Below are 10,801 nucleotides of genomic sequence, written 5' to 3'. Positions count from 1 at the left end.
CTAAATGGTAGGAATCAAGCAGGAAGACTGGGTTAGTTCAGGAACCTGATGACACAGGAAGAATCACACACCCAAATAAGTTAGTTTCTACATAATGCCGCCCCCAAAGGATAAGAATGGAGAAATCATGGAGAGTCCCATTGTACACTACAAAACCCACGATCCACCATGAGGAGCTACTGCTCTAAGTTGGTTCTGCAGGGGTACTCTGTGTTGTAAAAAATGCTGAAATTCCTGAGCTGAGTTCTCATGAACAACACTAAACAAATGAACTAACTGGCCTGGCATAAAAGGCTGTCCACACTCCTGGGCAAGTTTATATTTGCAAATGATTGCTTCTTATTGGCAAGACATGGTGGGCGGCCCACCTGGAGGGACAGAGCTGCTCTCTATCTCCTTTTAAGAATTTCCTACCCACCCCCAACCTCCTATCCCCCACTGTGAAACTGGCTAGAAACTTGTGGGAGGCAGAGGACCATCTGGTGGGGGAGGGACGGAACCACAATAAACAAGGTCTAGAAAACACACCAAAGCAACCTGCATTTGATACTAATGATGATTATCAAATGGCCTCACAGGCCAGGTACTGAGGTGGGAACTGCTCAGACTTCTCAGAGTAAATAAAGGTCTCCATTGTTTCCCGTGTGAGGTCACAGGCTAGTGGGGAGGTGAGGGAAGTTCGCCCAGGGAAGAAGGGGCAGGCAGGGAGCAAAATACAACAACCTGGGAATTCAGAGAGAAATGCAGACTCAAGATATACAGGGAGGCCCTTGCCTTCATAGGGCAACATCCACTGGGGTACTATGGAAAATGGTGAAGTGCCCTAGAGGTTGTGTAGTCAGGCCAGGCTGGTGGCCTATAATCCCAGCACTTCAGGAGGCCGAAGCGGGAGGATTGCTTGAGGTCAGTTCAGGACCAGCCTGGGCAACATAGCAAGACCTATCTCTACCAAAAAAAAAAAAAAAATTTAAAGATAAATCAGCTAGATGTGGTGGTGCACACCTGCCGTCCTAGCTACTCAGTAGGCTGAGGTGAGAGGATCACTTGAGCCCAGGAGTTTGAGGCTGCAGTGAGCTATGGTTGCACAATTGCACTCCAGCCTGGGCAACAGAGCAAGACCTTGTTTTAAAAAAAGAAAAAAAAAAGCAACAAAGAAAGAAAGAAAGGGAAGGAGGGAGAGAGGGAGAGAGGGAGGAAGGGAGGAAGGAAGGAAGGAAGGAGAGAGGAAGAAAGGAAGGGAGGAAGAAAGGGAGGAAGGGAGGGAGGGAGGAAGGGAGAGAGGAAGGAAAAGAAGGAAGGAAGGAAGAAAGGAAGGAAGGAAGGAAGAAAGGAAGGAAGGAAGGAAGGAAGGAAGAAAGGAAGGAAGGAAGGAAGGAAGGAAGGAAGGAAGCAAACAAGCTGTGGGTCTCCCGGATGAAGCTGCAGTGCTGGAGTTTACCCACAGCCAGAGCCAAGCAGCAGAAACAATCAGGAGGGAGGGAGGGAGGGAGGCGGGAGGAGTGGGGGAGGGGGGGGGGGGAGGCAAAGAAAAGAAAAGAGAAAAAAGTTGCACAGTTCAAACCTCTTGCAATGTAGGGCTCTGGGTGTTCTTGTTCAATGCACTCAGATGGCGGCCTCAGCTTGCACTCCCCCAGCAGCGGGGGCTCACTGATCCACCAGTTAATATAATTCGGCCTCAGGCAGACTCCATATGACGTGGCGTGGCTAAAAATCAGTGAAGGTGTTTGCATGTTGTGTTTGTCTGTATGCCTCTTGAGGACCTGGGTCTACTTAACTCCTGCCCTCCTCTCTGGCAGCCTCTTCCTCTGGCCACTGATGGCTCCATAGGGGAGTGACCAGAGCCTTAATGCCAACCTTCCAAGTCAAGTCACTCTGAGGACCATGCTGTTGAAACACTTTCCCCAAAGCAGTTTGGCTGTGTGCAAAGTATAACACAAATTTTTAGTTTATTGCGGATATTAGAAACTTCCTGGCTGGGTGCGGTCGTTCACTCCTGTAATCCCAGTACTTTGGGAGGCTGAGGTGGGCAGATCACGAGGTCAGGAGTTCGAGAGCAGCCTGGCCAACATAGTGAAACCTCGTCTCTACTAAAAATACAAAAGTTAGCCGCATGTGGTGGCATGGGCCTGTAGTCCCAGCTACTTGGGAGGCTGAGGCAGGAGAATTGCTTGAACCTGGAAGGCGGAAGTTGTAGTGAGCCGAAAACCTGCCATTGAACTCCAGCCTGGGTGACAGAGTGAGACTCCATCTCAAAAAAAAAAAAAAAAAACAACTCCTAAAATGCATGGCTTCAAGGCCTTGTGCTGTTTATTTTCTATATTTAATGTTGTCAGGAACCTGAACCAAGGCCTCAGTCCAGACTCTGAGACCCCACCCTGTGTTCTCCACCTTGACTATCCTTAGCGGTTCCCAGTAACTTCCTGAACAAAGCCACTTGTGTCTAATAAACAAGCAAAGCAGGTGAGGGATGTCCTGGGATGTGCTGCATTTTGTAGCTTGAAGGTAGGATGTTTTTAACTTAAACTTGGAGGAATCAGAAGAGTCAAAGATGTGGTAGGAAAAGGCAAAAACGGATTGTTTCTCTTGCCTTTTATTAAAAAGAAAAAAAGGAAATATAACTGCGGGTCAACTAGCAATGTAGCAATGAGAGGACTTTTTGAGGATGTAAAATTGCAACGATGAGGAAGAGGGGCCGACTTTGCAAATGCTGGAAGAGTAGCAGCCGCCAGCTGAACCCCACTTGGTGGTTCCTTTGACACTGCTTTGAAACTTTCATTTTGAGTCATCCTTTGTGCTCAGCAGTAATCCCGGTTTGGCAGATAAATGACCACAGAGATAAAAGACCTTTGAACTATCTCTAAATAAATCCGTATAGCAATTCCTACCACTAACACCAAAAAAAAAAAAAAAAATCATTAGTGATATGCTCAACTAATAGAAGTTTCTCCAGGCATCAGACATCCGGCACTGGTGCTGCCCCCCAGCTAACATAATTCAACACAGCCCAGGCCTCCCAAGTGTCCAGCACCACTGCAGATCACTGTATGCCCACTCTGTGCCTCAACTAAGGAAGCTCCTGTGGATGATCAGCAGAGAGAGATGCCAAATAGCAATGAGAGCAGGACATACTGAGCAAAGGGCTGTCCTAAGTGCCCAACAGACAATTTCAACCTCACCACAGTGACATCAACAAGGAGGGGCTGCTGTTATCCCTGATTTTCCAACTGTCAGGAAACGTTTCAAGAGGTTAAGTCTTGCCTAAGATTATGCAGGCTGTCTCTGTCCAGAGGCAGAGAGACCATGTTCCTGGATTTCAGGGTATCTGAGTTCTAATCCACTTCCAGAGTGGAGGCTCTTTCTAACAGACCCTGTACTCCTCATCTAGAATTTCACATACAGAGCACACCAGCCATGCTGCAGAGAATAAATGACTTTCTGTCTGAACAGAGCACAGTTTTTGCTGGTTACTCTGCCAGATGCATTTTCAATGGCATAGAATTCACCAAAAAACCTTCCTTGGGTGGGGGGGGGTCCAAAGAGAAAAAAACAAAGAAGAGAACACCAAACCAGGAGGAAACAGCCAAGCTACATGTTTTAAACCCCCAGAGAATCCCAAACACAGGAAGAAAAAAAGAGAAAAATAGAAGACAGGGTTGAGGGATAACCAAATATTCCCAAAATATACTTACGGAACAGAAGTTTGGTAAATCACATTTTAAGCTCAACTCTGACCCTTGCTCCCATGATTTTAGATCTTTTGACATTTCTGGCTAAAAGGGAACAATTTGATGACGGAAGAGTGGGTCCAAACAGAGGTCAAAAATCTGTTTATAGTAATGAGAGTTCTTAAAGAGAAACACTTGCCCTGCTGATGAAACAGAATGGCCCTTAAAGTTTCTAGATTATAGAACAGAAACAAGACCTCAGAGGGAAAATGCTGCTTTGTTTTTCTTCTTCATCTCTTTCTTTTCTTTTTTTTTTTGAACACATAGAAGCTGAGAAGCAGGGAGGTAAAGTATGCTGGCCGAATGTGATTGTGAGTCACAGAGGCAGAGCCGGTGCCCAGGGCTCCCCATCTCCAAGGCCAAGGTTCTTTCCCTCACACTTTCAGCTGACATGTCCAATGCTCCCTGCTGCCCTGCAGAAAAGGTCGTTCCCCACCTTCCCTGCTGCTTTAGCTATAACATAATCAGAGAGAAATCTATCAGGAAACAATATTTCCAGGCATTCCAATGAATACATAGAAATGTCATACTTAAAAATGTTTTTAAATCTCAGGAGATAAAAACTAAAATGAAACAAGAGGGGAAATTCAACTTCTTGTGTAGAAATGCTATGGAGACCTCATCTCCAAGTCAGGATGAGGGTGTTGTGGAGGAAGAAGCTCATACTCCCAGGAGCTTGAAACACCACATTCCCACCCCCAGAAGAAGAGAGGCCAAGTCTTCTGTAAAGCAGTACACTTGGGAGTGACCAGAGAAAGTGCTGACAAAATAGGATGGCAAGGGAGGGACACCTGAACCACCAGGAGGGTAGAAGGTCCTCTGAGCCACCCACTAGTGTGAAGGAGGAGAAAACCATGGGTGCAGCAGCCAGAGGTTAGGCAACCTGCACCCTTGGCAAAGCAAGCCACCCCTCACCCTCTGCCAAACACCTCCTCTCATAGACCCCTCCTCACCCACCTGTAAACAAAATTGCTACAACCATTAAAGGTCAAGAGAAAAATGTGCTTCTCAGGACATGCCAGGAAAAGGGAAGAACCCTAGACCAATCTCTCCTTGCTGACAACTGTGTTACCAAAAGGCTCCCCTTTCATGTCTCCCATTTTAAGCTCCTCTGCACAGTCACTCTTACCAAGTTCCCCAGCACCCCTGCAACCGTTCCTTCTCCCTGATTCAAAGCCCTGTGAGCACTCCTGCTACTTACAGAATTAAATCCAAATTCGTTTATTCGATATTCATTGCTCTCTGCAATCTGATGCCAACCTCTCTTCCCATCAACAACACCTAAGAAACCTTTTTCCTATCCATACTTTGTGTGTTTGCTCTTTGTGTAAGGAGGAAATAAGTGCATGATTTATTTGGCTTCTCAAAAGCAGATTGTGAATGTTCAGGACAGAATACAAGAGTCTTTCCCTACGCATATGATGATGGTCTAGACCAAGACAAGTACTGAATGTGTTTCTGGGACCACGGCAGGCACCTGATGGGTATAACGTTGAAGTCCTTGCAACAAGAGGAAATAAGATCTCCCAATAGAACTGGAGAGGAGGAAAAATTAAATCCAAAGAAATGAAATAGAAGTTGTATTTTTGTCAAAAGCAAATAAAATTTGTAAGTACGATGAATAAAAAAAATAGGGCTTTAACTAGTGAGCTTTGAACACTCTCTCAAAACCATGGAAAACTTAGAATTAGGAAAAATGTGCCAGATTATGCTTGTGCCACCCCAGCTATATGAGAAAGTATGAAAAAAACACTCTAGTGATCCTCACCTTTCAGAAATCCTTTACTTTTATAGGGTGTGGCAACTAAAGGACTGGAATATACATTTGCTTGGAGTCTAATAGAATTGGCTTCATAGGAAAACCTCGCCCCTTCCAGCTCCTCCTCCTTTGAAGCAATCTGAGCCTCAAGTTCCTGTAAATAAATAAGATCTGCCTGGCAGGATTGTTATAAGGACTAATAGATAAGGTGAGTAATGTAAAACAGCTAGCAGAGGGTCTGCCATGTAGCTCAAGAAATCAGTTATTATGATGATGTTCGCTCTGTAAATTATCCATTTTCTTCTAAAATCTTCCTCTGAGTTATATCATGTAGAAATCATCACCTGTATTTGGCAGGTGAGGTAACTGGGGCTTCAGCAAACTCATACCGCAGATCCAGATTCACAAAGCTGCTTGGTGTCAGACTATCACACCACATCTCCTACCCTGAGTCACTCTATGGCATCCATTTGGAACTCCCATGCCCTTATCTTGCTGTTGAATCTAGACAGGTGTCCCTGACTCCCAACGTCCTCACGAAAGAGAAGAGCTGCTAAGCCCTGCCCAGCTTGGAAATTCTTCAAAACCCTGTCACTACTGGAATTTTTTTTTTTTTTTTTTTTTGAGATTGAGTCTCGTTCTGTCACCCAAAAAGGCTAGAGGGCAGTGGCGACATCTCGGCTCACTGCAACCTCCACCTCTTGGGTTCAAGCAATTCTCCTGCCTCAGCCTCCCAAGATGCTGGGATTATAGGCATGCACCACCATGCCCGGCAAATTTTTGTATTTTTAGTAGAGATGGGGTTTCGCCACGTTGGGCAGGCTGATCTCGAACTCCTGATCTCAAGTGCTCCACCCACCTCAGCCTCCCAAAGTGCTGAGATTACAGGCACGAGCCACCGTGCCTGGCACTACTGGAACATTCTTCCAGAGACTCATCTTCATGTTCTCTGTTGTTTTAATCTAATCACCTAGAAGCGAACCTGAGGAAGTGTAAGTTATTAAGTCACTTACCTGAGTAAATTTAAGTTGCAACCATACTGGTCCCATGATAAAGAACAAGTTACATGTGTGGGGTCCATCTGCAAAATTAGAGCTGTCCAAAAGGAGAGTTCGGAGGCCCCGAAGCAGGTTCTGAGCTCTCCCCTCAGCCTCTACTTCCTACCAAATGCTGCTTTCACACCTCATGTAAAGCATGTAAATCCATCATAGGCCCTCTCCCAAATAGCATCTCAATTCCTATCCTAGTTTTATATGAAAGAGAAAAGAGACTTCTATCCTGGTTAGAAGAGTCCATGCATCCTTGAGCCAGGGAGGTAGTACTTTCATGGGCTCCTCCTCACAACTTACCACTTAAGTGGCGATGTTCCCTGACCATCTATAATGCTTCTCCAGTTTGGAGAGTTAGCCCTAGGTTTAAAATTTGGAACAAGGCTGTTGACGATGCTAGACATATATGCCTTCATCCCAAAGCAGTGGACCATGTATAACTAGAGTTAACGTCACAGAGAACTAGCCTATGATATGTAAGTCATGCTACCCTTATCACACAGAGCTTTCTTTTCAAACACCAGTGAAAAAGAAAATCATTTGGGATCCCATATAAGCTGTCTTTGCCTGGAGCTGTCAAGCAATGACTTCAGCAAAATGAACTGGTTCACTTAAATAACAACAACAAAAAGCAGCACATAATATAACACCTAATTCCCCCCAGCCTGCAAACTTGGAGGCTGAATTATTAAAGCAAAACAAAATAAAACAAAACCTTTATTATCCTGAAACTCTATGTCCTTACCCTAAGTTAAGGATCAAAGCACATTTTTTGTAAGGATCAGAGAGTAAATAGTTGAATCTTTGAAGGTCATAGTACATCTGTCACAAGAACTCAACTCTGCCACTATAAGAAAAAGCAGTCAGAGACAAAACATAAACAAATGAACTTGGCTGTGTTCCAATAAAATTTTATTTATAAACACTGAAATTTAAATTTCATATGCCTCACATATTACAAAATATTATTATTCTTTTGATGTTCTTCCAACCTTTTAAAAATGTAAAAAACATTATTTGCTCAGGGGCAATACAAAAACAGGCAGGGGGCTGGATTTGGCCCACAGGCTACAGTTTGCCAACCCCAGCTCAAAGTCAGCACATATATTCAGATGACTCCCTAGTAGGAATCGCTACCAGCTCAAAGATCAGCTTAACAGGGCTTCCTTTCTAGCTCCTAGTGTAGGAGTTGCTTCCCAGAGGCCACTCCATGTCCACTTCTTCAAAGAGTGGTACAACTTATAAAAATAGATCCAGAAGGTGATTTCAGGATTAGATGCTGGTGTGTTGCTTACAAAACCTCATCCTCGTCCATTCTGAGCCATATTACTGATCACATATTTCTCATTCATACAAATAAGTAAATTCTGCAAGTTTATGCCACTAAACTTTTCCATACACATAGTAGGCAAGGTTTCTACATCTCACCCTCAGCTTTAGCCTTTGCTTACTCTCTAGTTGCAAAACAGCAGGAATTAAGGGTAATAAAGTTAACATTCTCATCCCGTGGAGATCAGAGGATGTTCCTGTCATCTATCAAGTAATTGAGACTCAGTGATGATAGCTTTATTAATTCATTTCTGGAAAGTAACAGTGCTAGGCATAAATAAATGTAAGAAGGGTGGAGAAGTACCATATGAAGCAAGGTTCTAACGATTAAAAAGTTTTGAAGGGTATTCCCATCACAGTGTCATCATAAAGAGCACTGTGCATTGAATTTCAGCCCTTCTTCTTCCTCTCTGTCCCCTCCAATTGCTGAGGCATAAAAATGCTTACTTGGCAAATCACATATTCAAATAAGCAATTTTATTTCTTCCCTATAAAGTCCACAAAGAGCATCCAGCTTTTTGGGTGAAAATGACCAGCCTGAGAACTTCAGATATGAGCACCAAGGTCCACTGCACATTTCAGCTTTGAAATCATCCCGATGGTACAGATTCCAAAACATTATTCTGGTGTGTTCCAATGGGGAGAAAGCTATATTTGGGAACAATCAGTGGCTTTAGGAAAAGTGGTACCTAATCAGGACAATGTATTCTCTTTTTAGGGCAGCGAATTTGGGTTTGAACTCCCAAAACTGTGGGTTGCTGCTTAAATCCTGGCAGTGAAGGTGATGGAGACAAAGGGTAACCATTTCTCAAGACAACCCACACACACAAAAATACAACAACACACAAAGAACTGGCCAACTCAATGGCCAGAAACAAAGATATTCATTTTCATATCTTAAGAGACCCAACTCCAACGCAAAGCCTCACTTTCAGAGCCTGATTTGAACTGTTGCATTTTCTTGCGCGAATCTCAGAAGTTTCTGTATGTGTGGAGATTAAACCTTTGGTTTCACGACAGAGTATCCAGAAATCACTGCAAAGTTGTAATGCGGGAGGAGAGAGCACGACCTCTATGTTCTGGCAAAACAAACCAATTTCTAAAAGTTCCTTTGTCTTCCAAAATGTTAAACTAAGGTAACCAATTGTCCCAGTTTGCTAGGAACTGGGGCAATTTCTGGATGCAGAATTTTCAGTCTTGAAACCAGGACAGATTTTTTGGGCAAACTGTGAGGAGTCAGTCACCCTAGAAAGTCTCTTCTAGCCCATTCTTTGGATTTTAAATGCAACCAAATCAGCCACAACACCCGGTATAAGGATGGACACAAGCCCTGTGCTAAAGAAATAATATGATTCCTAGTGGTTTTATTGAAAATAACTACTCCAAAGCTAAAAAGAAAAAAAAAGAAAAAGAAAAAAAAAACCTCATGGTAACAGAAATGCTATGGATTATCTTTGGGCTATAAAGAAGAGAAGTTCATTAATTTGTGCCATTTTTAGCTGATCCACATATCTAGAGCCCAAATAAATGATCAAATGTCAGGGAAAGAGTGACAAAGATTATGATTAACACCTACAACCTAGAACACCAAAACTCTGTCAACAAAAGGGCTTCTTCCAGAGCCATCCCCAAGTCCCAAAGATTCTCGAAGACAAAAACTTACTATACTAAGGCAGTCCTCTGCTATCATAGCTGAGTGCCACACACAGGAAGGGAGGTCACTGTAAGTCACTGTAACCCCCTAAGATATAAAATGAATTCAATGAAATATGAACTCATTGATTCCCAACCAATTGACACCACCAACCACCTGTCTAGCTACTTTGCACATCCACATTTGACTTTTAGGAGGAAAATGACAACCAACCAAGTTGAGTCAATGCCCAATCTTAAAAGTCCATGATGTGCTGGACAGAGATTCAGGCCAATCACTTGCCCCCTTTTTTGTTTTTCTACAGTTCCAGTTCTAATGCTCATCACTGGCTTTCACAATGATGATTTTTCAGCTCTGTAAGAGTCTCAGTTACTACAAAGACTGGGCTTCCTTAGTCAGGCAAGTAATTCATCTTAGGAAGATTTACAGTAGTAATGACTGAAATCAAAAGGAGATTTTAACAATTCTTGACTGTTCTGATTAACTCAAATTTTTTAATATCTCGCTCCTAACTATGAAAACTAATGCAAACAAAGAAAAAAATACTAAAAAGTTTGTTATGGCTTAGCTGACCCAGGCACTTGGCTGTTATACAATAAACAAGAACTCTCCAAAATTACAATTCTATAGCTATTTTTTGTCAGATATGCAGAAGATATGATAATGAACTAGACATTATACCAAGATTATAGCAGAGGTGTTTCTTCTTGAGTCCCTAAATATTTCATCAAGGAGATTGCTAATTAACAAGTAGATAAGTACAGATGACCCTTGAACAACACGGGCTTGAACTTCAAGAGTCCACTTATATGAAGATTTTCTTCTGCCTCTGCCACCCCTGAGATAGCAAGACCAACCCTTCCTCTTCTTCCTCATCCTCAGCCTACCCACCATGAAGACGATGAGGATGAAGACCTTTATGATGGTGCACTTCCACTTAATAAATAGCAAATATATTTTTTTCTTCTTTTTGATTTTCTTAAGATCATTTTCTTTTCTCTAGCTTACTTTTGGAAAGAACACAGTATATAATACATATAATATATAAAATCAGTGTTAATCAACTGGTAATACTACCAGTAAGGCTTCCGGTCAACAGTAAGCTATTAGTAGTTAAGTTTTGGGGGAAGTCAAAAGTTGCACACAGATTTAACTGTGCAGGGGTCTGAGTCCCCAACCCCACGTTGTTCTAGAGTCAAGTATAATATATAAATAGACCCTAAGAAGTTGAGGATAAAATAGCAAAAACAGAGACACAAACAAAAACAACTATAAGACAGGGCTT

The 10,801-nt window shown here is 42.9% G+C and overlaps 1 protein-coding gene and 1 long non-coding RNA gene across 5 annotated transcripts in view; both read right to left on the bottom strand.

Annotated features, from left to right (window-relative positions):
• LOC134760298 (uncharacterized) overlaps positions 1-10,800 on the bottom strand; it is a 115,914-nt gene extending 105,114 nt beyond the window's left edge. Inside the window, exon 1 of the long non-coding RNA XR_010137581.1 lies at positions 7,279-10,800. This is a non-coding gene — a long non-coding RNA (uncharacterized LOC134760298). The remainder of the gene's footprint in view (positions 1-7,278) is intronic.
• Positions 1-10,801, bottom strand: part of SETBP1 (SET binding protein 1) — a 383,903-nt gene that overhangs the window by 351,466 nt on the left and 21,636 nt on the right. The window lies entirely within an intron of this gene.

Source organism: Pongo abelii, chromosome 17 (assembly GCF_028885655.2).
Source record: "Pongo abelii isolate AG06213 chromosome 17, NHGRI_mPonAbe1-v2.0_pri, whole genome shotgun sequence".
Classification (NCBI taxonomy): domain Eukaryota; kingdom Metazoa; phylum Chordata; class Mammalia; order Primates; family Hominidae; genus Pongo; species Pongo abelii.
This window is presented reverse-complemented; position numbering and strand designations above follow the sequence as displayed.